Genomic DNA, 13,582 nt, shown 5'->3' with positions numbered 1-13,582 from the left:
GCCAGAGTATTTGTATGGGTGCTTGAGCGTGTGTGTGGATGCGTGGGAAGTGTTTGACTCTATGCATACATGTTTGGCTGATTGATTCACTGGGTGTATGGGTTCAAGAGTGCATGTGGAAACAGCTGTTTAGTTGGGTGTGCGTGTTAATGGGTGTGCTGGTGAGTGAATGGATATCTCAGTGATGATTGTGCGAGTAACTACATATGTAAAATGCAGTATATGTGATTGGTACTGTATATAAATACCTAAATGTAAGAGTGAGTGATTGTGAGAGTGAATGTATGGATGAGGGTGTACTTGTATCAGTAATTGTATAAGAGAGTAACAGTATGCATTAATATCTGTATGAATAAGTGAGGTGGTATGTGTATAACTGTATAGGTGAGTAAATAGAAGTGTGATTGATTCTTTGCATGACTGATTAGATCTGTGAGTAACTTCGGAGGAGTGGCAGTGTGTGAGTGTTTATATAGGTGTATAAGTGCATATAATGTTGTAATGATGAGAGACTGCATGTATGAGTGACTGTATGGGTGAATGAGTGGATGTGTGCAGAACTAGGAATCAGTGAGTACGTACATAATAACTGGCATTGGTGTGTCTATTGTTTCAAAAATTGTAGTCTGTATTTTAGAGTGGGTGTATCAAAGCTTATATTAGGGTGTGAGGTGGTACATCAGATTTTCACATGGATGATGTCTTTAGTGATGTCATTTGAGATGTCATCAGTGATGTCATCAGTGATGTCACTGACCATGTCATGAATGTTTTAATATGTGACGTCATCAACAGTGCATTGCGGGGGCACGGGTTGTAGTTAGCTCAACAAACTATAGCGGTGGAATTTCTCTTGTTTTGTACGAGTGAAATGTCCAACTAACTATAATGTTGCTGAAACCTTTGGTTTTTTAAGTGAATTTAAAATGTTTTTTAAATGCTAATTTCTAACTATAACATCCCTGAAACCTATGGATTTTCAGTGAATTTCAAAGGTTTTTTAAATGCTAATTTTTCACTATAACGTCCCTATACCGTTTTTCAGTGAATTTCAAACGTTTTTCAAATACTAAATTCAAACTATAACAAAGCAGTTGCATTTCCAGAGTGGTGGAGAAAGGTGAGCGTGGCCTACATACACATTTTAGCAATCCCACTGAGTGGGATTTAGTAGAGGTAACAGGTGGGATAGTTAGCCCCCAATCTCAACCTTAGGGGCCAACTAGCCCATTTATTACCTCCAGTAAGTCCCACACAGCAGAATAGCTGTTTGTTCCGCAGCAAAGAAACATTGCTGCTAATTTTTTTTGGGGGGGGGAATTATCATACAATTCAAAAAGTTAGGACTTTAGCCTGTTGCTTTTTTCATTTTTACAAAAAACTCAAAAAAATTGAAAACTAGTTTAAAAAATACTACAAACATGTAAAAACAGAAAATAAGAAAAAAGAGTGGAATGATTAGATTAGTATATAATTCTGGATGGGTGATTGAAATACTGCATGGGAAGTGACAGGGGGATTCCTGGACTGCGTGGGTAGAACTTGATTAATTAGAGGAGTGAATTAGTATTTTGTAAGCGGTTATATGTTTATATGTATAGTGCTTGGAGTATTATGGCTAGGTTATTGCATGAGTACAAGGTTACTAACTGCATCATTGCAGTGCTGCAATAAAACTACATGGTGATTTTATAAGTGCTTATGTTGTGGCGGAGTGATTTGGTAAATACATGGTGGTTGATGGGTGATTAGAAGACAGCATAGAGGTAAATACAGAAACAAATCCATAAAACGAGGAGTGAATAAGTACATGGCAAGTGACTGGGTGATTACAGTACAACAACGAGATAGCATGGAGAATTTATAAAGTCTTCAGTATTGGCGGAGTGACTTCATAAGTACATGACGCTCGATGGATGATTGGAGGACTGCATGGAAAGTAACAGGGAATTTTTCACTGCAACGATACTACTTGGGTAATTGGAGAATTTAATAAGTAGTGTTTAGGTGGGTAGACATCTGCATGGGTAGTACACAGCACGTCCAATTAAATTTGTTTTATGGATTTGTTTCTGTACTTATTGTGTTTTTATCTAGGAACCTAAATCAATATTGCTATTTTATGCCCTTGTACGGCTATAATCAATAATATCCCTATAATGGCATAAGAATCAGATCCATATTTAGTAAACAGCCCTTGCAGTCCGAAGCACAGCAAAGCTACTTCCTTAGATTCCTAGAGAGCACAACAACTTCTTTCGACACACCAAACCTCCAGCAACCTGGGAAATCCCCATTTGCTTTTGTTTTGATTTGTCATTGAACTCCTGCGAACACTAAAGGAACAGTCAGTTCTTAGTGACATCTTTATTTACGTCTTATGTCCAAACCTTACGTCAAACTCGACACCTTTCAGGTATAAATATACCAACGTTGCCTTAACGAAGCCGAGCAGCTATCTACTTGCCCGAGACCCCAGCTGATGCGAGAGCCCACGGACGCTGCCCCTCCTCTTTGACGCACTGAGAGAGACGCTGTCTTTTCTCCTGCCGAGAAATCCAGCTCCGGTGTTCTCAGCCGCCTTCGCGCGCTGCTGGGATATCGAGTCCTGAAAGAGAGATACCAGACCTCCTGCATTCTATTACCCAGGTACGGAGCTGACTAAACCCTTAAAGAGAATTCTTGAGTCAGATTCTTGGCAAAACCAACTTAACTTAAACTGCTACTTATTTTCTCCTTCCCACGTATTAGGCTTAGGTCAGAAACACCAGGGTAGGCATATTTAGAAGCACCAGTTGAGTACGTTAGTCAATGAATATATGTATGTATAGATTTTATCCATTTTAAAGTACCTTCTGGCTAAGAAACCATATCAATGCTTTTACAGTATTACTTCATAATACTCCTTTTACTGTACGCACTTTACTTTACATTAAGTATTGCAATTATGGCAATTCATTTCTCTTGCATGAGAAAGAAGACTGCTCAATAAATTATATCTTTTATTGAAAACGCCTGTCTCTCTTTTCTCTGCACTCTGGTGAAACTAAGTACGCACAATTGACTGAGTGAAATAACTGTCTATTGTTTTCACACGACTCTAGAGATACACTCTTATTCTGAGGGAGCAAAGTTGTCATGTTATATGGTTGTCAGAAGCTAATCCCTTCTTGTCTCTAAAGGGAGGTTAAACTCCTCCTCGTTTATTCGAGAAAGTTTCTAGTGAACTCTGAGCTAGCTGGCAAACCTTAAGTCTAATATAGTCAGTAGAGACCTAGTCGACCTCAGTCCTACGTCTACAATACTGAATATATTATTCCGATGCGCATAGCCTATTGGGAATATAGGAACTACACTACATGGCGCCCAACGTTTGGTAAGGCGATAAAACTAACGCAAGACGTTAGAGTAACTCAGTCGTGCTTTTTCACGCAGACCCTTTCTCCAGTAAATACTTTAAAAGACGTCTGGAGTGGGTTAAAGGTTAAAATCCGCTGGAGCTTAGTAGGAAGAGATTCCTATGTATAGTTTTTGGTTTAGTCAACGTTGAAGGATACAGTGTTTCAAAATATTGTGCACTTAAACTTTGTTTCCTTGAAACTTGATCTGCAAACAAAAACTTTCTGCCAGTAAAATGGGGGACAGTGAAGACGAAAGGGAGGCAGCTAGAATAGCAGCTCGACTCCTAGAGGAGGACACGAGTATCCTACAGAATGACCCGAATGTTATACTCATTCCGGTCAACATAAGAAAAAATATAACTATTAAACTTATAGAAAATGGACTGACATCTCGAAGGTGGTACAGTCATATTTGTGGTAGAGGCCCATGAATATCAGCAGACAGAGGTATTCTATTCATGGATAAACTTTCCAGCAGCAAACGCTGTAACATACGAATTCCACTATTACAAAATAGAGGAACCTCCGGATGAATACACTCCTTTGGAGGACGTGGAAATCCCACTAATTTACCAAGAGCACCTGCTCTGGTTTAAAGGCGCCCTAAAACATCAATATCACATAACCAGGCTCGGTCCACTAGGTAGACCAGAAGCAACGTGGCCGGTTCTAGCCAGCCACTCACCACATCCAGACATTGATAAAATGTCAAGCGAAGAACTCTTAGGTAAAATAAAAGAATTAACAAAAGGCATACAGAGAGTTAGTTCAATTGGCAATGGAGGATATAACAAACCTCCAGAAATTGAAAGAAACAGATATAGCAGACCAACCAATTGAACTTGCCAGAATCATAGAAAAATCCTATGAAGAACTAGGTAGAGATAGTTTGGGTGGGAAACCGGTAAAACCTCAACTAACTGAAAATCCTGAAAAGATATTTATTAAAATAATCTAAACACTCCAAAAAAGATCTGGGATGGAAATAAACAATCCACTCCCAAAGAAAAAAGATTCCAGTCCAGAGGAAGGTCTCCTCGGCGGAGAGAAAGATCTCCGGATCAAGGAAACAAGTTTCCCCAGAGGGAGCCGTCTGAGAAAAGATACAACCTTAGAAATAGGCATAATCTGAAAAAGCCTGATAGATATCAAGATATTGATACGCGTCCCTCTCGATCTTTTCAGACTTCCTCACAGAAATCAGAAAGAAGAGGACAGTCAAAACACAGGGAAGAGCACGTCAAGTCCAAAGACAAGGAACCTGCTCAAAGTAAAAAATTACAATTTCTAAGAAAGAAGGTAGCTAGTATTAAGGTAATCAAACATGCCGAGGATACTGAGGACACAGCTGAAAAACAGAGAGTAGGCCCAGACAATGCTAGACAGCGCAGCAGAAGTATCAATAGCTCGCAAGATCCTGATGAATCATCTGGAGACAGTGGCCACGAATGAATACATTCAGGTGGAAACTGCAGATACCAGAGTCAGCAAACCTCATAAAATATACGAAATAACATTGCGTATAGAGGGAGATAAGACTAGGAAAGTAAGGGGTCTGTTTTGGGATAACCTATCAAAAGGCTATGACATCCTATTAGCTGAGAAAGACCACCAGAGTTTGTCAGGGAGTGCCCTCATGGCAAAGAAATGATTATGCCTGCCTTCTCAAATCATATTCCAATTCATAGAAAATACACATATGCAAGAAAACGGGCAGTAGCCCAAGCTCCTGCATTATATAAAAATCATGTAGGATGGGATAAGGACTCCCCTCCTCACAAAATCCAGTTAAAATGTCAACCCACTGCACAAAGGCAGTACCCAATTAAGCAAAAAGCTAAAAAACAAGTCAGGGAGATCTTAGATCAGCTTGAATACCAAGGGGTGATAGAAACATGCACCTCTCAAATGAACAATCCTTTGTTTCCTGTCTCCAAGCCAGACGATTCATATCGTCTAGTCTTGGACTACAGACACCTTAACTCATGTTGCAAGACATTTGCAGTACAAAACTCACACAGTGCAGCATTAATGAATAATACCGTTCGCAAAAAATACAGAACAACATTAGACATCTCTAATGGATTCTTTTGTCAAAATATTGAACCTGAAAGCAGGTATTCAACCGCTTTCTCAATAATGGGGTCACAAAAAATGTCTGTCGACTCCCACAGAATAGCCCAGGATTATTCTCAGCAAGGGTAACAGAGTTACACCAAATATATGATGATGAGGCATTATCTTATGTCGATGACATCTATCTCACAGATGATGACCTGGATACTCACTTGAAAAGAGTGAACACCATAATACTTGGGTTCGCAGCAGAGGGTTACGAATTCAACTTTAAAAAGTCACGAATTGCCCATCTAACTGTCCTGTTGTTAGGATATGAGTTATCAAGTGAAGGCAAAAGCCTAGCAGACAACTTCTTAGAGAAGTGCGCTGTACTCCAAACACCAAAAACGCTGAAGAACTTACAATCAATACTAGGTTTCCTGAATTTCGGAAGAACTTACATTCTAAATTATGCAGAGATGGTTAAACCTCTCTATGAATTAATAAAACCTGATTTTAAACCAATCAATTGGACTCAGAAACACACATAAATTTTGAGATCATTGCAAACAGACATGTTAGCTAAAACAAAATAACAAACTCGCAACAACACACGCAACCTTGTAATCCGAGTCATCCCAGGAAGATGCGGATTCACGTACCTGACCTCTAATGAGGGAGAAACTGTACCAATAGCTTACAAATCACATTTCTACACACAAGCTGAAAAAACATGCAGTCTTACAGAAAATATTGAAAATGCGGTTTAAACTGCTGTAGCAAAGGAAAGAGCCCACGCCCAAGGCAAAAGAATAACTGTTTATACAGCAGAATCAGCACTTGAAGCGTTATTAAGCCCAGTTAATCTAAAAACAGTGGCATTAGATCCAAAATGGATACAGTGGGAAAATTATCTTGCTGCAGAAGACGTGAAATACTATTTTGACCCGAACATGAAAAAACTGAAAGATCTAAAATATGAAGAATATCCTCTGCCAATCGAAATTCTGCCTCTCCAACAGTACTCTTGTGTAATCTAAATGGACAGATTTGCACAACATTACCATGTGGATAATAAATCCTACAATGCGGCGTGCGCGATTGTTATAGGTCGCTGGCGCTGTGGTAAATTCAGACCAAAAATAACAAAAACTGAATCACTGAGAAACTGTTTGGCTCAGCGAGCTGAAATCAGATCTTTAAAGATGGCGCTTGAAAATGCTGATTGTGAATTCCCGACACTAATAGTGTGCGATTCACATTTCTGCGTCAAATCTTACAATAATGACTTGCAGAACTGGATTCAAAATGATTACAAAGATGACACAGGTGCCACAATAAAGCATAAGAAGCTTTAGGAACAGGTAGTTCTTTTGCAGAAAGAACTACGAAAGACTCACGTGATACATACACTGATTCATCAACGTGATGGCGTTCACGTTGCAGGGAATTCATTGGCTAATACAGCCACAGCGGAAGCAGCTCAACCGGCTTCCGTAGCCACAAAAAAGTGTTCAGAAAAATACATAGACGGGGAAACCATGCTGGCGGTAAAAACGTCTTCAAAAGGCGAATGTGCAGCACTACCCGTGAACTATCCACTCAATTATACATATATAATTGATGCAAACTCCGTTTCTTTTGCTCGAATCCCTGGAGTGGGAGATAGAGTAATTCCAAACACGAACAGGAGAATCTTCTTAATAGCGGACGCACACATGGGATTGGGTCTAAGGCACCAAGAGATCAAGGAATCTCTGAAAGAATTACAATCAGAATACTGGTGGCCGGGGATGAGTCTGCAACATTACAAATTTGCAAAGAGCTGTCCAAACTGCAACAGAGATCGCAGTAGCGAACCGACCGGAGTATTGCCATCGCCCTTCTTGAAGTTAGCATAAGGCTATCTATACGTAAAATCCAGCGTCCCATTAATTTCTTTTTAAGACTAGATTCACTTAAAAATGCAGACACCAGTGCTCGGCTGACGCCAGAACTGTTATAAAATATTTGCGAGTCTTTATCGGCACATACGCAATTGGCATGCTACATTCTGACCAGGGTCTTGCTTTTAGCTCTCGAGCTTATAAGGAGGCCATGACCAGCATGGGCATTGCATTGCGGTACTGTTGTCCCTTCCATCCTGAGGGAAATGGGATTGTGGAAAGAAAAAACCGGGACATAAAGCAATCTATAAAGGCGAGGGTATTAGGTTCGGGTGATGGGTGGGTCCAACATTTAACAAGTGTCCAACGTAGTCTTAATATTCTGCCAAGAAATTCTCTAAAAGGTTTCAGCCCGTATGAACTATTGTTCGGTACTAAAATGCATATTCAGGACTTAGATAGTCAGACTTCAGTGGTAGAAAGAAAATGCTTTGATATTAAAGATCGTTTGGCTGTTTTACAGGACTTAAATGAAACAAGAAAAGCCCTGAGCAACATAAAGTTAAAACAGCAGCCAACAGCCACTGAAGAGAAACCACCTGTCCCAGCAAGGCCTGTCTGGATTCCAAAGATTGGGGATCTGGTCAGAGAGAAGATCGCGGTGAAGAAGGAATTTGGGCCTTCTTACAGAAAAGCAGTACCTGTCTTAGCTGTTAGAGGAACAAGATCAGTTGTACTACCTCCCCTTGCTGGTAAAAAGGAGAACCGAGTTGTATCCATTGACCTGGTAAAACCACAATCATGTGGCCAATAATAAGTAGTAGGCCCAGTGGACTCCCAAGAAATAGCAGAATACCAACATTTGCTACAATCCAAGAGGTTCAAACTGAGAGACTAATCACATTTGATAAACCTGCAGTGAATAAAGAAGGACTAGGCAACAATGCCATGGAACTTGTGCCTCTTGAAACCCAAATGGCAACAGTTCGTCATGAAACACCTGTCTACAACGATGTAGCCTCAGACTGTGCTAATGAAAGAAAAAATGAAAAAGCAAAGGACAATTCGGAAGCAATTCCTACAATTGACAGAACTGCATCTGGCTACTTCATCAATTTCGATAACTTTTCTGAAGATCAAGGCGAACCTGAAGAAATGCCAACAACAAAAACTTACAAAGATAAAGTAATTAAACTCTTTCACCAACTCAAAGAAACCTATCTGATTTCTCCATGGATTGAATTTTGAATTGTGTTAGGTATACTTTTCCTCCTGCTTTGGATCATCATGGTACTTTGTTTGGGAAAATTCATTGAGGGAAAATGCAGTACAATGGACAGAGCAAGTCAGAACATCAACTTGGTCCTAAAGCCACACAAGTCATCTCACATCGAGAAAAGAGAACTATCATCAGTGAATGTCACAGCCATTCCAATACCCGGTGGGGTAGCTTGGGACACAACGGATTACGAAATCTATGGCCCGGTTGAACTCTTGAAATATCCACATCAGTTCAAGGTTTCATTAAGTGACTTTGTAAAACCAAGTACATTCTCTGATGATTGGGACTTTGAAAGCATAAATAATATGTCAGATTTAGTAATGTCAGCAAAATTTACAGAACATGATTACTTACAGGGTTCGTCGAATTATGAACAAATGTACTGCTACAATCACTTTGCACATCACTATTTACATAAATCTGCTCAACCTAGAAATGTTTTTAAGTATAATCAATGGGAACATTGTGCAACTCCACCTAAAAGCAGTTCGAAAACATTTTATGAGAAATTCCCATACTTCTCAGGGTTTAACACAAGTGATACAGAAACGTTTTATTTTAAACTGTTAAATAAGACAGGGATAAAAACGATGTTGACAAATACTAAATTAATTTATTCTGAAACATTTAATGAAAAAATGATTACATTTGGTTTTGATTTCTGGAACAACAACATTGAAACGAAAACCATCTGGGGTACAAAAAATCGGCAGGTCCAAGGTTTAGAAGCATTATTTAGAGCCTGCATGATCCCAGAACAAATATTATTTTTGAATGACACCATTCAACAGACTACTTGTCTTGGCCTAGCTAAGATTAGAGACATAAACAAACCGTCTATTCCAAAGCCAATACCTGATAGTAACACCACTACAGATGTTGAGATAGACGTATCCCACATTTTACACCAAAACAGAACACATCCTGATTGGAAAAAGTGGTTGATCTGGCCAAAAGACACAAATAACTCTCAAGATAGATTCCTGTACAAAATACAGGGGTTCAAAATGAGCAGACCAGACCCTAGATACTCCCAGAGACAACATCCAGGGATAGTAACAACATACAGTGTAGGGAAACTATGCCTTGAGTGGCTACAGACATCCACAGTGGCGGAATTTAAGCAACACTTGACTTAACTTAAAGACGGTGCTGACTTGCGTGATTTCATAATGGGACCACGCAAACAGCGTCAAAAACATTTCATAGCGGCCAGTATATACGCTGCATAAAATGAAGCTTGGAAAGTAACTCAAATTGAGACAGCAGAACAAATACAAGAAATCACTTTCTATTGTGGACAATGGGTTAATGACTCTGTCCTCCAGAATATATTCACTGGACAGTATTGTATCATCTGCTATCGATATAATAGATCAGGACTTACTAATGTTACAACACGGTCACTCACAATTAAGTTCTATTGTACAGCTCGGCTGGACGTTGCAAAATCTGCGTTCAGGCTACGTGCCATGGCGTCTGATAAACACAACGTCATTATTCTCTATCTTTAATCTTACTGATAAACAAATCAGTTTGGCACACAAAGGAGCAGACTATACGATTCTGAGCATTGAAAAACTTGAGAGATTACCATTGACAATGTCAGAAAGACCTGTCATTGAATGGATAATACACGGAATAATTACAATTCCGATAACAACTTTCCAATTTAAATACTGCTAAGAGTATATACCAGGGGGCCAGTATGAAAGGTTGGGTAAAGGGTACATTAAGTCATCATGAAAATTGCCTTACACACACACATGTTATAGTGAAAAGAAACAGAATGTATTTCTTAGTGGTAACAATTGTAAACAATCACTAAGCGGTATACTTCTGTGCCAAGGTAATAATTTGCATGGGGCCTGTGAGGGGACTTCAAATAACCTTTCATGTCACCAGCACTGCACACCTGCAACACAAATAGAGCCATTCTTTAGACGGCTTTCTAACGCGAGCTATATTCTAATAATGGACCACAGCTGTTGTGGCATGGTGCCAGGGAAAGCCTATCTCGTAATTGTTAGTTCCATGGTCACTTGCTGTATGCAAGTGTTGTATCCAAACAGCTCTCCAGATATGGAGGCGACGATTTGGCCTTCTTTGAATATCTCTTCTATTCGAATTGATACTTTAAGCAGAATGAAGTCTGTTCTTTTACAGACAACCGTGCCTTTAACGTCATCTAAAGAAACTTATGATCTTCTGGTTGCAAGGACAACGGCAGAGATACATACCCTTTTATCAACAAATTGCCCCGTGCATTTCATAGAAATGCTAAGCCGAATCCTAAATATGTCTGATATCAGTGGTATCCCAGATATATTTAAGACAATTTTTTCAGGACTGTTAACACCCTTCGAAACAGTTCTAGGCATTTTTCCCAATTTTGTCCATTCTGTCTTTGGCGGCCTACCACTACTTTTGGGACTCGTAGCAGGAATTTCATTTTTGACCCTTCTGCTCTGATATGGCAAGCCAAGTCGCAGACAAGACTCCGGAACAATGGAAGAAACGATCCTAGCTATACGCTACCGGGACTCATAACTAAAGTCCTTGGATTAGCCCGGATAAGAGATCTGAATATGACCTGGTTTCTTTCATTCAGACCAATATGGCAAAATTGCATCCTACCTGTGCTTCGATGTATGATCCACTACACCGCCTTTCCACAATTCATTCTCCAAGAGAACTGCAAGAGAACTGCAGAGGGCGCCAGAGAGCCAGAGAACAGAGCAGAGCAGAGCAAAGCAGCACGGCGTTTGTGTTTGCGGGAGAAGGGGAAAGAGCAGGAGTGCAGCGCGGCGTGGTAGCCGCCGTAGCTAACCACATCTCCCGAAAGCTGCAATCCCCATCCGCGCCCCACAGCAGAAGAGGGGCAGCGAAGCACTGAAAGCGCTGAAAGTGGAGCCGCGGAAAGCCGTAGAGGCCGTGGGAGACGCAGCGGCCACGCCTGCCTGCAAACGGAGCTGCGAGCATCACTGGCGGGGGGTGCACAAACTGCTCCAAACTGATCCACGCATCCCGCGTCTCCCGCAGCTACCCCCCCCCCCTGTCCCCAGCTCGAGGGGGGAGGAGAGATTAGCAGCTGCCCCAGTGTGTTCTGCGGACAGGCAGCAGGGGGTTGAGAGCAGAGCTGTGAGGAGCGGGGGTGAAAGAAAGACGAAGGCCGTCCTGGGGAGCTGTTCGGCCGGTGCTGGAGTCAGGATTTCCAGGAGGACCATCACAGGTGTGTTGCGGGACCAAAGCAGGCAGAGCAGGTTGGTGTGCCTCCTTCCCCCTTCCTCCCGTGGCCCTTGGTGCTCTGGTCCCAGGCTTCACAGTAAAGACAGCAGGAGAGCACAGCAGTGGTGAGAGGCATCCCGTGTTTCCCGATAAGGGGCCCTGGAGTATAACCCTGAAGCATAACCCCTGGAGCATAACCCCTGGAGCATAACCAACGCACCAAGCTCTTAGAACAAGCACTCATAGAGCATATAGCCCTGCCCGCACAGCCATAAACAGCTAGAATCTTTTGAGCAGCGGCAGTGGCAATAAGTGGCAGCAAGTGCGTTCAGAGAGAAGGAGTTCCCTTGGACCCTCCCTGGACCAGTACACAGACTAAAAACCCCAACACTAAGCCCGGACCAAGTAAACCCCGTCGCAGGAACCAGAGTGGCCACTGTGGCCACCGTGAGCGTAACAAGTTCGGATTACCCCTGGCCCTTCAAAGCTCAGTCGATCGTCTATTGAAATTGGATCGTCATCATCAACACAGTTCGAGCTAACCGGCCACTACATGATAAAGGATTGCACGTTCATTTAGCCCCCGAATTTTTGACTCCACCGCTACACGCCATCACACTCACGTAATAGAGTGTTTGAGAGGTAATAAGGAGCAGGAGGCAAGCGCTCTAAACTCTAATATTGTGCCATCATCATGAGATCAGGGAAAATCAGAACAGAACCCATAGTGAAATTAAGCAAAAACAAACAACCACTACGCCGGAAAATGAGCGAAGATCTCACCCTCTCATCCGATGAGGACCTAACAGAAGATACATTAGAGGCGAAAGAAGCAAAAGACTACACTGTCAGCGTCTGTACTGTTAAAACACCAATGAAGACCTCAGCTCTCAAGAACGCCAAGATCACAGATTTTTTAATCTCAACCACCCCTTTAGCGCCGTCAGTGCCGCATGTTCCAAATTTAACGACTACAACCAACATTAAAAGAAGATCCCAATCGGTGACCTCACTAACAAAAGCCTTGCAGCCCCAAAATAATACCCTGAGCAACAACTCCCACGCAAATGAACATCACCTCCAACCAACAAAAAGGATGAACCAATTCAAGGTAAATGTCCAAATAAACACAAGGGAGGAAGGTGGCGACCCCTACCCCAATGTTGCGTTAAGGGACGTGCACATCGAGGGCACACAGGTTACTCCAACGGTACCCACTGGCACAGGAACACGGCGTTCCCTCAGCCTAGGCTCATACTTTGGCTCGAGGGACTACGATGACCACGGGGTGGACCTGCGACCAGCTCTGATAAAGGTCAATAAGTGCCCATCAGACACACCGGACAAGGCCATCACTGAAACTGCCATCAAGGACCAATCCCCTTCCAACAGAAAGACTCCAAACGATCGAACAAACTCAATAGATGGCTCGCTAGGCATAGAGGCACAAGAAAACCAAAACAACACACTTAGCCCCAGCGACTGTGTAGAATTGCAGGAGGCACACAACTCGATCAGTGCTAATTCCGCAATCGCCGGCCAACTGACCAGCAGGAAAACATCATACCGCCCGTCGGGGCTATTCCCGCTCCACTTTAACCTTTCTACAACAAGCACAGCAACTCCTCCTAAGGGCTCCGAGCTAAGGATCAGAACGGCAAATTATACACCAACCCTCGACATGGGGCAGGGTGGAGACCAAAGAGACCTACCTGACTTTCGAGCAA

Source organism: Lissotriton vulgaris, chromosome 4_1 (genome assembly GCF_964263255.1).
Source record: "Lissotriton vulgaris chromosome 4_1, aLisVul1.2, whole genome shotgun sequence".
NCBI classification, from domain to species: domain Eukaryota; kingdom Metazoa; phylum Chordata; class Amphibia; order Caudata; family Salamandridae; genus Lissotriton; species Lissotriton vulgaris.
The sequence above is the reverse complement of the archived record's forward strand: the minus strand, read 5'-3'. Positions refer to the sequence as shown.